The sequence below is a fragment of the Mesocricetus auratus genome, unplaced genomic scaffold (assembly GCF_017639785.1).
Source record: "Mesocricetus auratus isolate SY011 unplaced genomic scaffold, BCM_Maur_2.0 Super-Scaffold_100014, whole genome shotgun sequence".
NCBI lineage: Eukaryota > Metazoa > Chordata > Mammalia > Rodentia > Cricetidae > Mesocricetus > Mesocricetus auratus.
The window spans coordinates 15427659-15448949 of NW_024429197.1; the positions used below are offsets into that span (position 1 = coordinate 15427659).

Consider the following 21291-nt stretch of genomic DNA (forward strand, 5'->3'; position numbering starts at 1 on the left):
AAGGACTGACTGGCCAATCTCCACAGCTGTAGGGGCTTCCCTCACTAGTGTTCAGCACTCGTGGAGACTCGAGACCGGAAATCCTGCTGTTGTCACTGAAGAAGAAACTAGGGCCTAGAGACTGGGTGACTTTGTGACTTGCCTAAAGGACTTAACCCTCTTCAGGACCTTTCTGTCAACTTGTCTTCTGACACCCCAAAAACATAGGTAAGGAGTGTTTGTGAGGTCACCCAGCCAGCAAGAATAGTGCTGATATTCACATTCAGCCCAGACTGGGCTCTCTCTCTCTCTCTCCTCTCTCTCTCTTTCTCTCCCCTCTCTCTCTCTCTCTCCTCTCTCTCCTCTCTCTCTCTCTCTCTCTCCTCTCTCTCTCTCCTCTCTCTCTCTCCTCTCCTCTCGCTCTCTCTCCCTCTCTCCCTCTCTCCTCTCCTCCTCTCTCCTCTCTCCTCTCTCTCTCCTCTCTCTCCTCTCTCTCCTCTCTCCTCTCTCTCCTCTCTCCTCTCTCCCTCTCTCCTCTCCTCCTCTCTCCTCTCTCCTCTCTCCTCTCTCTCTCCTCTCTCTCCTCTCTCCTCTCTCTCCTCTCTCCTCTCTCCTCTCTCTCCTCTCTCCTCTCTCTCTCCCCTCTCCTCTCTCCTCTCCCTCTCTCTCCTCTTTCCTCTCTCTCCTCTCTCTCTCTCCTCTCTCTCTCCTCTCTCTCTCTCCTCTCTCTCTCTCTCCTCTCTCTCTTTCTCTCACTCTCCTCTCTCTCTATTCTCCATCAGGGTCTTACTATGTAGCCCAAGCTAGCCTTGGATACTGAGGTGATTCTCCTACCTCAACCTCTCAAAAGCTGACAGTACAGTCATGCTTCTCCACACCCAACCACAGCTTATCCATTTTCACCACTCTACAATGTAAACTATGAATTTTTGCTCCCCAGGAAGTTGGTTTACGGAGTTCATAGACTATCACCATGTTAGGAGGTTCTTTTGGTGGGCACAAAACCCCTGAACCCACTGGGGCTTTAGGCCACTCTCAAGGCCACATTGCTCCTGAGAAGTGCTATATATTCTTTTGTCTTTGTTCTTTCTAATTTCACATACATTAGTGAGATTTTCTTATCTTTGGTCAAAATGCACCTGTTTTTCCTCAGCCTTTCTAGACAAAAAGAAGAAGTAGACAGAATTGTTCTAGAAACACCAGTTGGCTGCAGACAATGGGGAAACCCGAGTGCCCATTGAGACCATGCTGACTGGAGACCTTGGGGTGGAGCTTGGAAGATGTGGGCAAGCACTGAGCCCTGGCTGCTGTCCCCTCCAGCCCACACCCAGCTCACCTAGGCTTCTGCTGTTTCTCCAACCCCAGCCCCATGGACTTCTGCACTCCTTAGCCTCTTAAAACAACATTCTCCATAGTCCTGCCTCCCCTCCCCTCCTCTTTTTCTCCTCCCTTCGTCCTCCCCAGAACCAACCACTAGGTCTCTCGCCATCAGTACTCCTGTCAGAGCTTTGATTGCTAATAAAAGCCATACAATTGTTGATTGGGAATAAGCAATAAAAATAAAGTACTTGAGCTGACCAGCCACTGTGCTGGGCTATGTTTCAAGACTGTCATCTTGAAGCCAAGGAAACAGGAAAAATAGCTGCCAGCACAGGCTGGCTCCTATGCCAACCACCCCGCCACTCCCCAAACTAGCATCTATCACCTCCTTCTGAAGCAACAGCCCTCCTATATCAACCCGTGTTCTCAGCCAAAGGTTTCCAAAGCCATCCCTGTCTGGGGGGCATCTTAGGCAGGTTGTATATCTTGCCAACTCCTGTCACTAAAGGGAAGTGTGTCTGTTTCTCCACTCTGAGCTATTGTGAGACCAGGGGTGGTGGAAATCTGTAAGGGTTATTGTAGGGATATAGAATGGCTAAGAGGTCTGGATATGAGGAGGTATGGAACACAGACAGCATCATGATTTTCAGTAGAGTCTCAGAGATGTCCCAGATGGTGGAAACATTGCTGACATCACACAGGTAGCCTACCATCAGGAGGGAGGTCAGTTCTTATGCAGAAAGCACATGAAATGATGTAGGATCAAGATCTTAGGCAAAACTCAACCTCCATCCTCTCAGACTCTGGGAACTGTGAATGTCTCTATCATGTTACTCTAATTGCACCTGGAAACAAATCCCAGACACACATTTCAGTAGTAGTAGGTAGATTTAACACTATAGGGTGACCTGGGGTCTCCAGAGGAATTTCCCTGTGACTCTGGTAACATCTCCAGGGTGCAGGGTCCCTTGAGTCACATCCAAAATGAACCTAAGAGTGATGAGCCATCTTTTCCCACCAGTTCAACCACTTACTTATCTGGAGCCTTTCAGAAAGATAAGAACTGTGTGCTTAGGTGAGGGACCAGTGGGCTTGACCATACTGAGATCCAGAGGACAGACAGAGATCTAGAGGAAAGAGGGATGCTATGGCTTGAGTGTGACATATCTCTCACAGGCTCATGAGTTTGAACACTGGGTCCCCAGCTAGGGGCAATGTTTTGGGAGGTCATAGGGTATTTAGGAGGTAGTGTTTAGCTGGAAGAATTGGGTCACTGGTGGCCAAGCTCTGCTTTCTGATGGAGCTACATAATAAGCCACATATGCCCACATTCACAGAGATACCTACTACTATACCTTCTTCACCATGACAACTGTGGCCCCTAAACTGCAAATCAAAATAAACCTGTCCTCTCTTAATTTATCTGTGTCAGGTGTCCTGTCACATAGACCAGAAAAGTAACTAATAAAAAGAGAAAGTTTCAGTTTGCAAGGTCTATGTGATTTCCTCATGTAAACACAGTCAACCAAGGCTAAAAGGCTACCAGAGACTGAGAGCCACATGACTAGTAATGTGTGTTGTATGCAGAGTCTTTCATTGAACTATTAGACTTAAGATGGACGCTAGAGAGGATATGTGTGTAGTTCAGTTGGTAGCGTTTGCCTAACATGCGCAGACATCTGGGTTCAATCCCCAGCAATGCATAAAACCAAGCATAGTGCTGTATTTCTGTAACCACAGCACTTGGGAGGTAGAGGCAGGAGGATCAAGAGTTCAATGTCATATTTGACTCCATGGACATTTCAAGTCTGACCTGGATTATGTAAGTTCCTGGCTCCTCAAAAAAGGAAGGAAGCAAGGAAGATAGAAAAAAGAAAAAATACCTTAGACTCTTTGTAGTTGGTGAATTCCAAGAAATTAGAATTCCACATTAGGGTTCCATGTCAGAATCCGTGGGGACAGAGTATGATAATCACATCTTTTAAAAGGCAACAGATTTTCAAAGATTGGGATAGTGTCCAATTACACCATGACCTTCAGAGATGTCTGCACAGCAGCCAGGCATGGTGTCCAAGGGTTAAGCCGCTGAGGTCAAACAGATCCTGTTTATGTTACTTGCCAGTTTTGTGACCATGGGTTATTTAATTTACCAATCTTTGGCTTCTTGCCTGCCCATAAAGCTAGCTCAAAGTCTGTGTCTACTTTGCCAAGAAGCACGAACTGTAACAGGAAACAGGTGAGGCCAGGAGGATCTTGAGATTACACTTGGGTGATCCTGTTACTAGCTGGCAACAAAACCCCCATCAGAAGGATGTTGAGACTTTTGAAAAGCAGGGTGCAAAATGTTCTCAGTGTATGCTCTGACTTTCACTGGAAATGCCCAACAATTGACAACTGCTCTCTGACTAATAGCACACAACTTTTGAGAGCTTGTGTCATATGTGCCACTGAGGGAAAAGCATGAGCAGCATGAGCCCCGCACAGTGCCTTCATCCTACAGATGAGAAAACAATGGCCAAGACTGGGAGATGCTGCCGCTACAGCCCCAGGATGAGCAAGGGCACAAAACAGGCCAAGGCATTCCCCATGGTTGTTAACTCAAGGACTATATGTCCTATCAAGCTGTATCTTGTCCTGCAGAGTCATGCTTGCCCTGTTCTCATCAGAGAAACCAGCACTATGCCTGGTACCTATCGGAGTCCATTACTCTTTTATGGAATCTGTACAGTTGGAGGCAGAAAACAGAACTCAAGATACACTAAAGGCCTTTGCAGGAAAAGAATGTCAAAGAACTCAACGTCAATATCTGGTCACCTTCTTCACTGCAGGCTCCTCAGCCAGGTTTGGTTGCCAGTCATCATTATTGATTTAGGAGTGCAGAGAGACTGTTAAATTATGGTTTCTTAAGGCTGTTACCCATGCAGCAACAGAAGAAGGAATGGGTCATCCCCGTGCTGGCCAAATGGCTTCAGTCAGGTGACCCTGTTACTAGGAGATGGGGTTCCTAGAATGAGCAGCAGCATCTTTCTGACTTACTGGGCTTTCAGATCATGGCTAGTGAATACTTGAAAGCTTGTCTTCTGCCTCCACCCCTTAACCACAAGCATATTTACACACAACACATGCGAGAGGCAAGGGCTTTGTTGCATGTTTCAATTCTAGGTTATTTGCACATCTTAATAAGCATCCATGGCTTCCCCCCCAACCCTGAACGTGCAAAGCATTACTGATTTCAGGCTGGGTCCTCAGTACATGTGTGACTGGTCAAACTGACTATACAGACGGCGCAGATCCTCCTGGCTTCACCTGTACTGCTGAGGTCAAGTAGGCACAGGCTTTGGCTAGCTTCCCACACGCACACCGATACCTTGTTCAGCCACTCCGTGTCCTCTCAGCTATCTCCTTTGGACTCCTCAGCATACCCTGCGTGGAGACATGCTCAGCACTGCACACATGCGCTGCCCAGAGGTGCGGAACAGTGACCACTCTTCGGGTTCCTCCCACAGGTGTGGTAAGATGCAGTTCTGATTATTTCATGGGATTGAACGACTACTCACTCATGGGCTGTGGTCACATTAGAGCATAACTGCCCTCCCCCATCCACAGCTCCACTTCCTTACTCACTTCCCCTCCCTGGGATCATATTTCCTGCAAAGAATCTGTACATAAGTAAGCCTCTAGCAGTCTCTGCTTTTGAGGGTCCCAACCTAGGATGCTTAGGGGATAGATCAGTAGAGAGGCATTTGATGTATAATTTCATTTGTACAATTTTTTAACATGAAGAGTTTGTGAGTAGAAGCTGGTATTGCCATGGGAACATCAAGTTTTTTAATTCAGTTTCGAGTTCTTAAATTAGTTAGTGGACCCAAGCCTATTAACTGAGAGAAAGGTCCCCGTGAGGAAAGAAAGCATGATGATTTTGCATACAAATATGGGAACTATACCTGTGGCCCTTTCCAAAAGACTTATGGCTCAATGTCAGGGGTAACTGCATTAAGAAAAGGATGGTACCCAAACCTTCAGGTGGCTCCCTGAGTATGGAGACTGGGTTGAAACTAACAACTATATGACTATGAAGGTAAGGTAGAGGCTACTGAAGTCAGGTGGTCAGTGGAGGACTATTTTAAGTTCCTCTCATAGAGGGTCCAATGAATCTTGGGTTCTTGACCTACTCTGTAGTTAATTCTCCAGTCCCTAGGTGTAAAACTAGAATAAATCTGTTTAGTAGGTAAATTCATTTCCATGTGGGTCCTCTATCATATAAACTGTCAAGGTGAGATGATATAGTGGATGCCGTTAGAAACATTACTCCAGTCAACCCATCACGCGAGCAATTCCAATGCTATTCTATATCATTGAAGGAAATGCAGAGGATCAGTGTGGCCACAAGACTTAAAGACATCTGACACAATTCCCCATTCTTTATTAAGTGGATCATAGCAGACGAGCCTGAACTACCATACCCTTAGCTGGTAGCAGCTTCAGTCACATCTTCCGTGTGGCATCTTTACTGTATAGACCAACATAGTGCTAGCATTTTAATATTGTCAAATGAATTGTTCTGGAGTTTATCAGAGAAGGTGAGCTTGCCTTGACCTTGGAAAGGTAACAGTACACCTTTGCATGTGCTGGGACTGTATTAACTTCCTGACTCTTTGTTTACAGAAGAGACTTTATTTTATTTTTTGACCCTAGTTAGCTTGCCCAGGCAGTGTACAAGTGCTCTGTCTCACACCTCTACTATGATCTTTTCATCTACATTGAGACTGTAGTGACACTGCAGTGTGGGGTCCTGTGGGAATATGCTCAGCATGTAGGCAACCCAGAACGGTAGCACAGTGTCAACTTTTGGTTATTGAACATTAAGATGATGTACAAATACTTCCTCTTTTCTATCCATGAGCAAATGGGATAAGACACATTTCATGTAGCTTGTTGATGACCTGGGGGGACTGACCAACTGGTCATCTCTGACAGTGGCCAACTTAACAATACATCCTCACATGAACTCCCTCCTCTGCTTCTGTTTCTTCCCTTCCTCACATCTCCTCTTGGGCATTACATTCCTCCATACAGTCCTCAGATACAGGGGCTGTGTCTCAAGCTCTGCTTTTTGGAAAACCCAGACTGACACCCTGATCTCCCTGTAACAATGGGGAAAGAGAAAAATCTTCTGTTCCCAAGCCCAGTTCTCTCATTTCGTCACGGAAGCAGAGGGATTAGCAATTGGGTGATATAGGCAGATTTGATGAGACATTAGATCATGAGCAAAAGAATTCAGGTGCAAGTACCCTTTAGAAGACAGGAAGAGCACTGTTAACATTGGAGCTTTGTGAGAGTTCCCCAAATGAAAAGGAAAACATGTACTTGGAAGGGTGATAGCAACCTTATCCAAGCCACAAGTGATTGTCTCTATAATAAAATGTTTAGGAATCAAGAGTTTCTCCTTGAAGTTTTTCTCTCCTAGTGCTAAAATATCACATTAGTGTTTTCCTCCCGTAAATATTCATTAACACTTTTTAAATGCTCAACAGCTCTACGAAGCACACACCATTAGCTAAAATGCCTGACAGTGACAGGCAAGAAACTCGATGAATGAAGGAGCACAAATGACCAGGGCACTGGGGCAGCAGCCGTAGAAGAGCATGGGCCTGGAGTTGCTTGTTTTTCTTTTTTTCAAAAGGAGCTGGACATTCAGACCTTAATATGAAAGCATCTGCTTCTCAAAGGTTGAAATCCAATTAAAAATGTTTAGAACATCAAGAAGACAGTGTCCACAAGCCCACTATAATGTCTCAGAATTTTCCACCCTCCCTTTACATCCTCAGTATTTAATTGGTTTCATCAAATTCCACACTGTCCATTCATGAATACTGATAGACAGCACAGTTGGGATAATTACGGCTGACAACAATGAATTGAATATTTCGAAATAGCTAATAAAGAAGATTTTTGAGTTTTTCTAACACAAGGAAGCAACTCATGTCTGCCTTAGTCAGAGTTTTTATTGCTGTGTTACAACATCAAAAACAACAGTAACTCGGGCAGAAAAGGGTTTGTCTCCTTATACCTCCACATCCCTCCATCACTGAGAGAAGTCAGGGCAGGAATTCAAGGCAGGAACCTGGGGGGCATGAATCAGAGGCCATGGAGTAATGCTGCTTACTGGCTTGCTCCTCCTGACTTGCTCAGCGTTCTTTCATACACACCCCAGGACAACCTCTGCAGGGATAGCACCACTCACAACGGGTTGAACCCTACCACATCAATCACTAATTGAGACAATGCCCCCACAGGCCAACCTGGTTGAAACATTTCCTCAGTTAGCTAGGGTCAAGTTGACATAAAACTAGCCAGCACAATGCCTGAAGTGATAGATCACACACTCTGATTCGACTGTTCCACATCTTATACATTATTGAAACACTATGCTGTGACCCCAAATTTGTACAGTTACTATGTGAAAAATGAAATATATTAATATATACAGATTTAAAGACATACTGAGGAGGACTAGGATGTGGCCCCATTAGCAGAGCGCCTACCTCTTGTGCAATAAGTTCTAGGTTTGATCTCTGTAGTTGAATAAGTCAGGCATGGTAACACACACCTGTAATCACCAGGACCATAATTCAAGGTTGTCTTCAGTAACACAGCAAATTCAGGCTACAAGAGATATTGTCTCAAAAGACAAGTGAAACTACATACTGATAGATTTCACTGCCTTTAGTGAGAAATACAAGAGAAGCCAGATACAGCTTTCTACTCTCTGATGCTCTAGCAATGAGTAAAAAGATAACCTCGGAGCCAACATGCTTATAGCCCCAGCACCTTAGAGACTGAGGCAGGAGGAGCTCAAGTTTCAGGCCAGTCCAGACTAAATAACAAGACAATAGATATTTTAAACATTATCTATTGATTTATTTATTCATATGTATGAGATATGTGTGTATGTGGGCATGTGTGTGTCATGGAAAACATGTGAGGGTCAGGGGACAATGTTGTAGTTTCCCTACTTCCATCTTTGTATGTGTTTGAGGCATTGAATTCTGATCATCAGGCTTGCTCAGCAAGTGCCTTTACTAGGTGAACCATCTCACTGCCCCAAGTGTTTAAGACTACAAAAAGAGAGATCACCATAAAACAATGTAAAAACAGTTACATTGTGAAAAAGTTGAGTCTATAGAGCTAGCTCAGGGACATATGGAGCACAAAGGACAGTTACCGGAGCTAACTCAGAGACGTCCAGGAAGGCTCAAGGGAGTGGCTGCCAGAAACTGAGACTTGAGGATGAATACAACTTGCCTTAAGCAGGTATCACAGACAGGGAAGGGTGATCCTAAACTGACCCATCTTTTTCCTGCTTCTTCCAACCTTTTCAGAGGGCCCTAGAGTTATCAAAGCAGGCTTCACCTTGGCACTTATGGTTTTAGTCTTGTTCTACCCCACTCCAAGACTCACCTGCTTATGACAAAAACATCTGGTCACTTCCATAAGTAATGTTCCTTACGCTATCCTCATTTGTTTATAGAGGTTTCCCAGTTTCCTGGCAGACAGCCCACTATTAAAACCTTTTTTGAGACATCGAGCTCGTAGTAGACCTGCTTAATTGATTTTACTTAGAAATCATACATACAATTGATATGATAGTGTGTCGTGTAGTGGCTCATTTTGGAAGGTTTGCAAACGTGTACAACTTTAAGGGAGGAAAGACAAAGTTGAAAATTACAAGACGTATTTTATACATGTAATTTTTCAGCCATTAACTCAAAGCAGGAAGCTATGCAATCACTGGGTGGAAACGCTTCATTATTTTTTGAAAAATCTTAGGCTAGCGCTTTTGGGTACAATCATCTGAAGGTCAGGTTGAAAGTATTTGTTTTGTCCATGGTTCTTGAGAATTGACAGGCTATGAAGCAATCCCAGAGACCTGGAGATTGAAAAGAGATGTGTGTTTTTGGCTGTGCTTTCAGTATAGTGAACCCAATTTTCATGCCCATCTCCCAGTTATATGAAGGATGATGTGGGCATTTGCCAAACAGATTTTTACATTGTGTCTGTCCATTCATTGTGTCTGCAAATAAATTAGCTATGATGTTCTTGTTGTTTGAACAGATACATTCAGGGTACTCTGTAGTTCTTTTTTTAATGTGTGTATGTGTGTGTGTGTGTGTGTGTGTGTGTGTGTGTGTGTGTGTGTGTACACACATGCACACAGAACCTGGAATTCTCCAATTGGCTGGCCTGGCTGGCTAGTTCCAGGGAGCCTCCCATCTCCCATCTCCATGGTATGGATGCTGGGAGTCTGAACACACCTACACACAAGTACTTTGCACGCTGAACCATTTCCTTGGCCTCAGAATCCTTTGTTTAGAAGATTTTTTAAACATTAGAAAATTCTTTTTTCAAGTCTTTGTATAATCACAAATGATGGGTGTTTATAAGTAACCCACTGACAGCATTTTAGTCAATAAATCACAGAATAGTGGAAACATCTAAAATGCCCATTTTTAATGCTCTTTCTTTCATATAATCCTCTTTCTAAAGCAGTTTCACTCCCATTTGTCTTGTTTAAAGTCACCTTTACCTTAAAAGGGCAGATTACAGATGTTTATTAAAAATTTTTAAAAAGCCAGTGGTAACAGGTACCTGTCATCACTGGGAAGGTCAGCACATTTAGAAAATATAGATGGCTTTGAAAAAGAAAATTATACCTCTCATTACTAATTCCAACAAGTGTGCCAGAGTTCCTCTGAGTAGCACAAAATCACTGCCCAGCCACTACAACGTACCCACAGATGCCATCACTCAGAATACTATTCTCTGCCACTGGGCAGACTCTGACAAGATACAGCAGACCAAGACTTTGCAGCATTCTACAGGGTGGGGAGGCCCCGCTCTTGCTGCAGGAGACCTCAAGCACCCCAGGAGATGGCTGCTTAATGGGTGAATCACTGAGGGTGACAGGGTCACCTTATTTACTAAACACTAGTAAAGCTTAATTCCTTTGTTGTTTTCAAAAGGAAAACTAAAAGTCAATGAAGGTTCTCTGATTTTTCTTCCCATATCAGGTGCTCTGGGGGCCACTGACTTACTGGAATGGAGTCCTCATGTCTCCTCCTTGCCACTCAGTGCTCCATTTATGTAAACAAGTTTTTAACGACCATCCTGTGTGCCAGTTCTGGCCCATACCCTTCACGGGTAGCAATCCACCTGCTCGGCAAGCATCCAGTAGAGAGAATGCCGCTTTCTTCCCTTTGCACAGTTGAGAATGACAGGAAAGGGGACTGAGGGACTAAACCAAGTTTTGAAGGCTAGTAAGTGGTGGGGGCGGGGTTTGAACCTAGGGAGTTTGAGTTCAGAGTGCACCCTGAAGCACTCTGCTGTGACCACTCTCCTTACTAGGGCTGTGCAGAACCCTCCCATTGGCCAGCCTTTTAAGTCTTGAATGTTACAGCTCACATCTGAAATGTCCCCTGACAGACCCAAGCTCGGAGCCCTCACTCTCCAAAGCGTGCCATTTTGAAGGCTTTAGGCTGCAAGACCTGGGTGGCAAAAGCAGGTCACTGGAGGAAGAACTTGAAGGTTACCTCCGCCCTTGGGACGGGCTGGTTCTCTCTGCTTTCTAATACACCACCATGTGAACAGCCGAAGCCCTGTACTCCCATGCCACTAACAGAGCCACCAGAGTTTCCCGCCATGAAACCTCTCCAGAACCTGAGCCAAAATAATCCATTCCTCCACAGCTAGTTTCCAGAAGGTGTGTTGTTTACAGCCACACAGTAGCCACTAACACATACGGATCTGATAATATCTCTTTTGCCTGGACCAGTCCCTCAAGGTTTAGTGCTACTGTGAAGATCCCAGCAGAATTTCTCATCCTGTGAGGAAATGAGTTGACACTCCTTTCCCCCTTGCGGGACCGCAGGACCCACCACCATGGCTGCTTCCCTGCAGGCTGTTCCAGGCATACCTGAATAGATCAATCCTACCCTTTCCTGAGTTCTTGGAAATTCCAGAGCCATTCTGCCCGGTGAGTCTGGTGATCAAGATATTTTTTAGGACTTGCTAAAGAAACCCCAGTGTCTTTCCTGAATCCATTTTCATTTGCGTAAATGAATAGTTCAAACTCGGTAAAGCTACAGAGCCCTTGGACTGTTGTACAATTCCTCAGTCCACGGATCACCAGGGACCGGGGTTCACTTTGCAGGCTGTGAGGGCCTTGTTCATCCTTGCTGCTTCCTAATCTCTCAAGTTCCAGTGCCCAGCACTACCTGTGCCCCAGTATCAGCAAACCCTTGCTGAGCTCACACCTGGATGGGTCCCTGTATTGGGTACTATCCTGGATAGCAGTCCATTCTCTGTCTGCAAATGTTCACAGCGAGAGCCTGGAGGACACTGTCTCTGCAAAGAAAACCCAGGTTAGAATCATTAAACACATTTTAAAAATGACCTTTACCTGCTGAAAGCATAATCCATTAATAATGTGCCTTGTACTAGAGAGATAATGGGGCCTCCCACCGGGAATTAAAGAACTATGGGAATTTGGGGACACCAGTCTTTCTCCAAACCTGCTTTATCCCCCTGAAGTTCAGACAGTGGGGCACACACAGCCCTCTCTGAAGTCAGAAGGAACATGTGCAGGGAGGAATTTGAATCAGGGAGAAACATCCAGGAAGGTCTACTTAAGGTGTCCTCTCAAAAGATAACCCCACAGAAGACCTTGGCCTATCCCTCCTCACTCCGATGAACAGGGAATTTTATGGTCTCTAACAATGGGCAGTGTAGCCAATTACTGGCAGAAGCAAGGGATTGGGGCTTAGATAGGATTCACGTTGGGTTTTGTGACTCTGTGGGATGGGGCTGCTCCTCCCACCGGCCTCCAAGACTGCCAAGTCCCCAGCTCTCTCCCAGGGATGGAAGGAGGTTCAGTCACTTCTGATTCATAGAGTCACAGAGTCTCCAGGTTGGAAGGACGTTAAAGGTCACCTTTGCTCCTGGCAGGAGATTTACTGCCTCCTGAGGCTGGCCAATCCATCTTGTAGAGCTCTGACAGGTAGAATGTTCTTCTTTGCAAGGAACCCAGCAAGACCTCTCTGCTCCTTGATGGGGCCACCACTCTAATCAGAGCAGATCTTGGGGTCAGAGAAACAGCCTGTCCCAGGTTGAGACAATAAGAGAAAACACTGTCATTATAGAATACAAAAACAAAAAAATCAATAGATTTTGCTGGTCTGCATAATACATATATGTTATGGGAATATCTGCATATGAATGCAGGTGCCTGTGGAGACCAGAAGGGGGCACCAGAGCCTCTAGAGCTAGAGTTGCAGGTGACTATGAGATGCCTGATATGGCTGCTAGGAATCAAGCCCCGGTCCTCTGTAAGAGCAGTGTGTGCTCTTAATGGCCAAGTCACATCTCCAGCTTCTGCTCTTCCTCTTGTGGTCACCATCCACCAGCAGTTCTCCATAGCATCAGCGGTAAAATATTCCTCTTAAGCAAAAGCTTTTGTTGGCTGAATTCTAAATAGTGGTTAAGAATTACCGTTGGATTTTAATAATAACGAATGTGGAATGTTCTTTCCTCGAGCTCATTTTTATTACTTATTCCTAGTGACACTGTGTTCCACCTGGGCCCTAATTTAGAGAAGTTTCACAACTGGCCCCCAATACTTGCAAACTCAGCTGTATGTGCTCATTTCCAGAGAAAATTCCTAAGGTTTGGACCTGTTTCAGCTTCTGTGAGCACAGTTCATGCATCTATTTCCTACAGCCCTACAGACCCCCAACTGCAACAGTAAATATGCAAAGTGAGCACTGGTGAAGACAAAAAATGCTCAGAAAATGAGTTGCTCTGATTGTGTGAACACTTGAAGTTTTGTTCGTTTGTTGTCTCTTCTTTAATTTTGAAAAAGCATACTGTAAAGTTCCATCGTGTCTCTTTGGCAAGTGCAACTGGTAGTTCCTCTGCACTGTTTATAGAGTCCAGCTTTAAAACTGAAATAGGCAGGTGGGAGAGATGGCTTACTGATTTAGAGCATGGCTACTCATCCAGAGGACCTGGGTTCGATTCCCAGCACCCACCTGACAGTTCACAGCCATCAGAAACCCAGTCCTAAGGGATCTGATGCCCTAATCTGGCTCCCATGGGTACTGCATGTGCATAGTATACAGACATACATATATTCAGACAACCATTCATACACATGAAATAAAAATAAATAAAATCTCAAAGGAAACCTGAAATAATCTTCTTTTCAAACTTCTAATTTGTTTAATTGAGGTATTATTGAGGAAAATAAAGCTGTACTATTAACATATGGTAGGCAAGTTTTCCCTTTTTGCAAAAGCTATACTAACACAGAATAAAAATGTTAACTCACTAATGTTTTTATTTAATTCTGTAATTTGCCTTTATTTTTACTGGTATAATTATTATTAAATTTTGGGACAGGATATCTAGTCCAGCCTGGCTTCAAACACCCTACGTAGCTGAGGATGCCCTTGAAGTCCTGATCTTCTGACCTCAACCTCCCAAGTACTAAGATTATAGGCATGTGACACTATACCTGGTTTATGCAGTACTAGGGGGTCAAACCTGGGGTATTGTGCATGCTAAGCAAGTCCTCTACTAACTGAGCCATGTCCCCAGCTGGAAGTAAGTTTAATAAAGAAATTTTTCTCTGTCTGCTTTTCCTCTGTGGTCATTATTAATCTATTCTTTAATCTGCTAATTACAGAAAGCAATCTTGTGTGGCTAGAGGAGAGGTCATCTGGTAGTCATCCTTGCAAAATGTCAAGATCAGGTGCCTCACAGATTTGGGTCCCTTCTGTCAGTACAGCCCTAGTGCCTGAAACCTCCCATCAGGCTCCCCTTGGACTTTTCCTTAATCATTCAGGCCTCCCAAATGCCCTGGTGAAAAGAATAGCTTTGAGTCTTTCTGCTGGTGCCCTGAACAGCGGGGCACAGCGGGGCCAAGCCCACGCGAACCTGGAATGAATGAGACAAGAGACACGAGAGATGGATAGCAGGACAACATGGCTGATCGAGCTGCGTTTAATGAGAATTCTGTACAGGCTTAAATAGGGAATGTGGCATTGGCCATGGGGCAGAGGTGGTTAGATGGGGGCTGCGAAGTGGGGAGCTGTTATGAACAGAGGGTGTTTGATATGAGAAAGAGCAGGAGATCTCACCAGGGAGTGCAGGTGTTAGTGAAGCACTGTCAATCTACGGGTTATCTCTATGGCACCTGAGTTTTGGGAACTGCCTTTGGGGCAAGAAATAGAGATTTACCATGATCGGGTCCCTAATATCTCCTCCCTTGCTTTTTATTAATGAAGGAGAGGGGTCTGAACTGTAGATCTGAGAGTCAACCAGGGAATAGACAGTGGGTGTTAGTTACTAGGATCTTAGTGGGAGTATTAAGATGACTTTTTACGATGTGTCCCTTATATTAGGGCCCTTACAGGTATGAAATAAAAGGCCATGGGTGGAGATATCCATGAGGGGGCCTTGTCTGTCTTGGGTCAGGGGGTCTCATGGACCAGGGGTGTTTAAAAGCCTCTCCCTGTCATTGGAGATGACATCATATGATGAATATTCCTGTCTATCAGCTATTCCTGTGAGCCCAGGTTTTACTCATAGGGGGCTGGGGAGGGGGTGGATTATTCTTGAAAAAGACTGACAATATTGACAATAACAATGATCACTCCCAACATTCGGACCTCACTGTACACCTATCAATTACCAAACACTAACCAGGTATGAGATAATACGTGTGTCTCATATGGCCCAATGGAGCTGATTTTCATGTAATGGCCGAGAATACTAAGGCCCCAATCCATACAGTCAGTATGCAGCAGACTGAGATAGGAAGTGAGGAACACAAGACAGCAAACTTGGGTTCTTAGCCATGCACAATCCTGTCCTGCCCCCACCACCACCACTGCCGATGTTATCTCTGGCATGTGTGGTCCAGTTCGTCTGTGCTGCACTCTTCTTAGGGGACTTCAGGTGGAGAAACACACACACCCCACCTATAAGACTCAAACATTCCCTGTGGACAGTGCCACTTTCTTCATTCCGGAGTCCTGCTTGTGCTGATGATGCCCAAACTTACTGGTTCATGAGAAGCTGCAGCAGACAGAATGGATCCCAGAAGAACATCAACGCAAGCCACAGAGGTCCAGGATGTGAATCTAGATCTATGAGATCAGAGAATGGTGAAAGGTGCAAACCCTGAGGTGTGGCAGCACTTCCTCGATGCTAGTTCAGGAAAGGCACAAACATTCCCAAGCCCCAAAGAAAGAGTCCTGCATTAGTCTCCACCTGTAGCCATCTCAGCGTCTAAAGGACTCTGATTAGGAGTAGAGCCCAGGCTGAGTAGAGGTGACCTGCAAACAGAGAGCAGATCATGCCTTAGTGGTACCTGGGTGAAGCAAGGGAGGCCTGGGCAGAGATGGGTAGTCTTCAAAGAACAGACACACCCTGCTGGACTACTGACACTTGATCATTTAACAAGGCTCAGAGGACTAATAGGAGGCTCACAGGTGCCCATGCCAGCCCCACTCTGAGTGGCTTCTTCAAACAGACTCAAGGAAACATGCATATGCTGCCACTGGCCCTTTGGGCCCTTTAACTCCATTAAAATATTGCTATTATGTGAAAAAAGCTAACCTGGCACTGCTAGCACACACCTTTAATCCCAGCACTCGGGAGGCAGAGGCAGGTGGATCTCTGTGAGTTTGAGACCAGTCTGGTCTACAGAGTGAGTTCCAGGACAGCCAGGGCTACACAGAGAAACCCCCAAAAAAAAGGAAGGAAGGAAGGAAAAAGAAAGGAAATAGCTGAGACCACCTTCCAAAGTCCATTTGTTGAGGGAAAAGACGCATGGCAAACTTACCAACCATCTACTGCTCCCATTTTCCTTAGCAGGCCCGCCAAATCCAATCTGAGTGGCTAGGGGAACTCCCATCGGGACCAGCTTGTTCTTTCATTCTAAGTGTGATATGACCATGGATCCTACCTCTTTGCCACTGAAATTGCTCCATTATACTTAGGAACTTTTGGTCTCCATATAAGAAATGCCTTGAATACTTATGCAAGATCATGTCATGCATCCCAGCCCTGGATTCAAGTTATTAAGATGTTTAGGATTCCAAGTAAACGGTGTCCCTGTCTCCCTGGGACACTGAGACCCAGCTGGTTCTTCAGTTTCAATAACAAAATGTGGGCACCTGACATGTCTCTGAGAGTAGAACTCCATCCGACTGCTAAGAGTGGAGAGCTGGGGCCATCTGCCAATAAAAAAAACAGCAGAACTAGGAATATAGTAGTGTCCCTTATGCCCAATGTGAGTGAAGTCGGGAAGGGGCTCTGGGCCTTGGAGAAGGTTAGACGGGTACTGAGTCCTACTCTGCTCCAGGGTGGTGATGATGCTGAAACAGAGTGTCTGAGATGAGGTCATTTATAAAGAAGAGGGACTCATCTCTTACTTTCTAGAAGCTCTTACATCTGACATCAAGAGGCCTGATGTGACAAGTGACTCTTGGCTGGATCATGCCATGTTAGAAAGTAGATGGGAAAGACAGAATTGGTATGAAGGGTAAATGAGGGAGGACTTCTTTCATCAGAACCCCACTCTTGTGGTAACTAACCCAAGATAGTGGCATTAGCCCATCCATGAGTACGCTGCCCCTATGGCATAGTCACTTCTTCAAGTTCTCCTGTCTCAGAAGCATCGCCTTAGGACTGAGTTTTCAATGCATGGCACTGGAGGACACATGCAAACCACGCTGGTGGCGTAGTTCATAGTCAGGTGGTACCATGGTGACTCGCAGACAATCAACCCCTGCCTCCAAATCAGTTGGGCCTGGAGCCTTGCGACTAGATGAGACTTAGATTCTTCGAGATGGGCTTCTGACATACAGACTCAGGCAGGGTCCAGACAGACTGACAGGGAGGCAGACAACCTTGGGAACTCTTGAATGAGCAGAGAGAGGAAGAGTTCCAAGGATCGGGATCCCTCCCCAAACACCATTAGGCTCAAGAAGCTGCAAGTCACCCATGGAGTGGGAGTGTGACACTGCTGCATAGTCCAAGCTCAGATGCTTTATGCCTCACACTGTATCTTGCTGCTGTCCTTAAGTGTGAGGAAATGAGGGCACAGTGACAAACACTGATTAACCAGAGCCACAGCAGGGGGGGGAGACGACGCTCTCCTCTCTCTCTTCCTCCCACCCTCTCTCTCACCCTCTTGCTCTCTCTTTCTCTGAAGATGCACCGCTCTTTGTCCTAACCTATGGAACGGTGGGTTAATTGGCTTATAGAGCTGCTGAATATGGAACAGAGCCCTAATGGAGATTTAATCAAAGGAGACAGTTATGTCGAGTGAGGTGTAAAAGCCATTGAAGATGAATGGAGATGGATACAGCTTTCTCCCTAGAGTTATTCAGAGCCATTTTCATAAAGTGCAAGTTTAACTATGGGATGGATTGTGTGACCAAGTGTCATTTGGCTGTAGGGCACAGGAGGCCAGACAAAGGAAGGAGAACTTGGAATGTTCCTCAGAGATAGAGCTTCTAGCTGCCTCATACAACACTCCAGGGCCAAAGCTCAGTGCTCTTGGCCAAGCGTGCCTTCTGCCCAACGGCTCATTTATGTGACTCGTGATCTTAGGGGTAGAGAAGAAGGTTCCAGTTCATGGCTGGGATGAGAGGTCCATAAACTCAATAGTCACCGGGAGTGTCCCCTTGAGCCTCAGCATCCTCCTTGGTCCCTCTTCAGGGTCAGGGTTAGGGGCCACTCTGAGAAGATGGCTAGAAGCCCTTCTCTGTACTCCTCTCCACTGGCCAGCACACCACACGATGTCACGATTGTCTTTCTGTTGACATCACCATTTGAATGTGGGCTTCCCACTCCGGGCTCATGTGTTTGAACACTTGGTCTCCAGCTGGAGGTAGGTGCTGCCGGGAAAGGTTATGGAAATGTGGTGGAACCATATTGGAAGAAAATACATGACTGGGGTAAGGCTTTGAGGTTTTATAACCTCACCCCCATTCTCTGTTCCTCCCCCCTCTCTCCTTCATGCATGCATATCTGGAGAGATGGCTCAGCAGTTAAGAAATGTGAATATTCTGCTCCCAATTGTCAAGCTTCTGCTGCCACGCCTTCCCAGCTAAAACAGATGATCTCCTACCTGGAACTATTAAAGCCAAAATAAACTTGTTGTCTATCAAGATTGCTCTCACAGCAACAGAAAAGTAACTAATATAATAGATGTCTGCCATCATGCTAGACTAAAACCTCCCTGAAGCCCCAGGTATGGGCATACACTCTATGGGCATACAGACACACACACACACACACACACACACACACACACACACACACACACACACACACACACCCCACAGGTGGAGGGGTCTTATTAGTGAAATTATCCTAGACAAGCTACCATGTATTTTCCCTTTTGCTCAGGGCTAGTGCAGACATCTCTTCTTAGGCCTGCGTGCTTCTTGATGGCAAGCTCCCCACCAGCTGGGTTGTAGCCCTCTGCATGCTGTAGTACACACTATTGAGCAAACTCCTGTCTTTTTTTTCCATTATTATACCACATGTAGATTTTGGAAAATGTGTCTCCAATTAACTCCCTCATACATTCGTAGAAGGAAAATTGTGGAGGTCAAAGTCTTGATACAATATTTCAAACTGCATTGCAAAAACCTAACCCTGTGTGCTCATGCACACACACACAGATCTGCCTGGGGATATCTAACTCGCTACAGCCTTTCTAGGCATTGTCAATCAAGTTCGTTCTTGCCAATATGATGGGTAAAGCTTGACATCGCATTCTTATTAAATTTGACAATTTAATAGTCCAAGAAAGTCTCCATCTAAGGAGATGACATAACCACACACCCTCCTGGGGCTGTGAGAACTCCAAGGGCCCGGGTTACAGAGATAAGAGCTCGCTGAGACTTCTACTGGAGAAACATCACAAGTCAAGGGCTGGCTGACCGCAGGAAGAGGTTAGCAGCCCGAACCACGAGGTCCAGGAGGCGCAGTCACATACAGTCTGGTTCACTTAATACTCTCAGGGGGAGTCTAGATGATCACATTTCCTGCTATCTGATAATTATCTTGTCATAGACATGAGAAGGACATCTATGCAGTTCTGAGTGTTAACAGGTTTACCACACAGAAAGTGATGTATCCTATGTAGGAAACACAGGCTTATAATACAGAGACATGGGTCCCTGTATATACCATACGGCTTACAGACTATACATCCCAGAACAATTTCAGAACCCAGGAGCTAGACAGAGGGTGGGGGACTGGGCATGAGGCTGCAAACTGATGCTTCCTTAGGTACCAGTAGTTCCATGTTTCTGCACACTGGGAACTCTAGATTAAAGGGCAATGACTCTGTTGACAGGAGATGAGGACTCCTGGCAGCCTTCCAAGTTCAGCCCTCACTGCTTCAAGGACTAGGGCTGTGCTGGGTCCACTGAGCAGGAATGCCCCTTCTCTATATATATGACTTCTTTCAACAAAGTCCCTTTCTGGTGTGTGGGATGGGAGTGAGTAGGCACATTTGTACTAAAGAAAGGACTTCAGAGGGTGTTTTTCCCGCATCAGCTGGCATCAAGTCTTGGTCCTATGCTCCAGGTTGTCAATGACCCAAGAAAATCTGGTGACTTCCAAAGATAATGCCTGCCTTGCAAAGGAATAGTATTTGGTCTCTAAGGAGTCAAGGCCATGCCAAGCTGATCTGAGGCCACATCTAGCAGGTGACTAACTCCAAAATCCACACCCATGAATCAAAAAAATTAAACCAAACAGTCTTTATATGTAAGAGGTGGGTATAGTTTGAAGAGTTAGAAACAACAGCTGGGGGCTAAACAAAAGAACAAAAAATAAAAACAATTTGCTAGTGGATATCAACAGGGTTAGAACTTTGTCATCTACAAGGCTAGAATGTCTGGGGTTTGGGTATATTCTGGTGTTTTTTTAAACCTTAGTCAAATACCTGATGCTGGATAATTTTGTAAAGAGAAGATATTTATTTAGCTCACAGCACTAGATTTCAAGCGTTTGAATCTGTGATGGCTTTTGTGTGACCAGGGTCCCGAACCAGCACAGGAACCGTATACTCAGGGTCAAGTGTGTGTGTGTGTGTGAGAGAGAGAGAGAGAGAGAGAGAGATAGAGAGAGAGAGAGAGAGAGAGAGAGAGAGAGAGAGAGAGAGAGAGAGAGTGAGAGAGAGAGAGAGAAGAGGTTCTTCTCCCTTTTATTTAACGGCACTAGTGTTCACACAGGTCTGCCTGCTGACTTTATCTAATTATGGTTCCTTTCCTAGTCCCCAGCTCTAAGCCCCATTTTCCACCCTTTTGGTACTTCACAATGACATTCAATTTCAACACAAGAACCCTTGGGTCATATACCCCTCTCAAATCCAAGCCACAGTGGTGAGCTGGGCTGGTGTGAAGACCCGGATTCAGGCAGGCATGCTGCCATTGCCGCAGCCTAACGGGAGGAAGGGGTGGGCATCTCCTTTGGTTACAGCATCCCTACAGATAGTCACACCACCAAAAGCCTCCTGGGATGACAGCGACCTCACCTGTGGTGTGAAAGGACAGGAAGGATGCCTCCCAGAAATGTCCCTTCCCCCACTTTTGTTTGCAGAAGTGAACCGAGGCAAACACCAAAATCCCCAAAACATGGCTGCCACAAGGCAGCTGAACTTGCTGCAGAGCACGGCCCAAGACAGTGGAGTGGGATAAATAGTGGCCTCCCACCCCAGGACACACCCGTATCCTCCCACCTCGGGCCATGACCCACTCTAGCCACCCAAGGCTTCAGATGCCATTCTTGCCTCCAGTGGCTCCTTTGTAGTGTGTCTAAATAACTACTCACTTCAGGTAACTCCTGGGTTTTTGTTTTTGTTTTTTAATTTTTAAAAATCTTTCTTCAAGACAGGTTCTCACT

At 45.5% G+C, this 21291-nt stretch overlaps 1 long non-coding RNA gene across 1 annotated transcript in view; it reads right to left on the reverse strand.

Annotated features, from left to right (window-relative positions):
- Positions 1-21291, reverse strand: part of LOC106021912 — a 342914-nt gene that overhangs the window by 5009 nt on the left and 316614 nt on the right. The window contains exons 3-5 of the long non-coding RNA XR_001197048.3: positions 15422-15506; positions 12289-12454; positions 11613-11703 (exon numbers count right to left, since the gene is read on the reverse strand). This is a non-coding gene — a long non-coding RNA (uncharacterized LOC106021912). The remainder of the gene's footprint in view (positions 1-11612; positions 11704-12288; positions 12455-15421; positions 15507-21291) is intronic.